Source organism: Phyllostomus hastatus, unplaced genomic scaffold (genome assembly GCF_019186645.2).
Source record: "Phyllostomus hastatus isolate PE091 unplaced genomic scaffold, TTU_PhHast_1.1 phas_scaffold_193, whole genome shotgun sequence".
Classification (NCBI taxonomy): Eukaryota; Metazoa; Chordata; class Mammalia; order Chiroptera; family Phyllostomidae; genus Phyllostomus; species Phyllostomus hastatus.
In genome coordinates this window covers 130713-132259 of record NW_025334015.1, presented here as the reverse complement: position 1 = coordinate 132259, position 1547 = coordinate 130713, and the positions used below count along the sequence as shown (strand labels likewise).

Here is a 1547-nt window from a genome sequence, read left to right as displayed (position 1 = left end):
CCCACCCTCCCCTCCAGGGACCTGGCCCGCAACCCAGGCATGTGCCCTGACTGGGAATGAACTAGTAACCCTTGGGTTCACAGGTTGGCACTCAATCCACTGAGCCACACCAGCCAGGGCTATTTTATTAATTTTAATTTTCTATTCCTGGGTAGGGTTCCTCCCAAGGAAAATTTAATTTTGTATTTTTTAAAGAGTCTGTTAAATAATTGCTTTATTAATATCAACTATAGATACACACAAACTGGAAAGCACTAAGAAACTAAATATTTACGTCATAGTGCACAGGTGGCAATTCAACATCCAGAGTCAACAGAATGCTTGAGGGAGACTGCAATGATCAGACTCCCGAGGTGGAGGGGGAATCCTCAGAGGCGAGAGGGGCCAAGGTGTAACAGCCTCTCAAGCTTCCTCTCCTCATCGAGAATCAGAGAGGCACCATGTTCAAGGGGAGCTGGGCCATCAGCTCTTTGGGCAGGTTGAACTCTTCAAGTCCAGAGGACTGAAGGAAGAGAACTTCCCTGTTTCTGGAGAGAGCTCATCTGAGCAAGAGCAGAGCTTTTTCCTTTAACAGTCTTCTCCATCACATTTTTAGTAAGGAAGGTTGTCTGTTTCTGTGTGAGAGGTCCATTACTCTTTACTGACACTTGTGAGGTTCTGTTGACAGTTCCAAAAGCCTTTCTGGGAGTTTTAGGTAAGGCTGGTGGAATATCAGACATTTTGCCAACATTTGTTGTTGAAACCTGAGATCTCCTGTCTAAAGCTTTGACTTAAGGCTGGGACCCCAGCTTCAGCCTGTCCCTAGAACTAACATGGGTGCCTGGTTCTCCGTTTTCCTTATCCACAAAGATCACAGTAGCCATTCTGGATTAAGTCAGTGTCAACAACCAAAATCACCTACACTTCCTAATTTTGTATTTTAAATTTTTGCTGGTAGGAATCCAAGGAAAACAGAGCAAGACAAGCTAAGACAGGCTTCAGCGTGAACTCCACCTCACCAGTGCCTCAGAGCTCCCAGCCTTTGGATCAGTGAGGAGCAAACACTTGCTGCAGGCCATCCAGTCCTTGGTAATTTGTCACAGCCACCCGAGGTGGCTCAACCCCAGAGAGCTGAAAACTGGTGCTCACGTAAGTATGCACATGAGCCTGTTCACTGCAGCACTGGTCTCGGCAGCCACCAGGCAGAAATAGCCCAAACACCCGCCAACAGCGCGAAAGTACACAGATTGATGTGTTTAAATGCACTGGATCGTTATTCAGCCGTACAATGGAGTGAGATACATGATACATGGATACATCTAGAAAACATTATGCTAAGTGAAAGACAGACACAATAGGTAAGCTATGGTATTATTCTATTTATATGTAATGTTCACAAGAGAGAAATCCAGAGTCAGAATGCAAACTTCGTATCTGCCAGGGGCTGAAGGGAGAAACCACTTACTGACAAAAGGGTTTTCCTTTCAAGTGATGGAAATGTGTTTTATTTATTTTTTACAATTTATAGAGAAGGGAAGGGAGGGAAAGAAACATTGATATGTGATCAA

At 44.7% G+C, this 1547-nt stretch overlaps 1 pseudogene; it reads right to left on the bottom strand.

Annotated features, from left to right (window-relative positions):
* Window positions 1-262: 262 nt before the first annotated feature.
* On the bottom strand, window positions 263-863 carry LOC123832616 (annotated as a pseudogene).
* Window positions 864-1547: the final 684 nt, after the last annotated feature.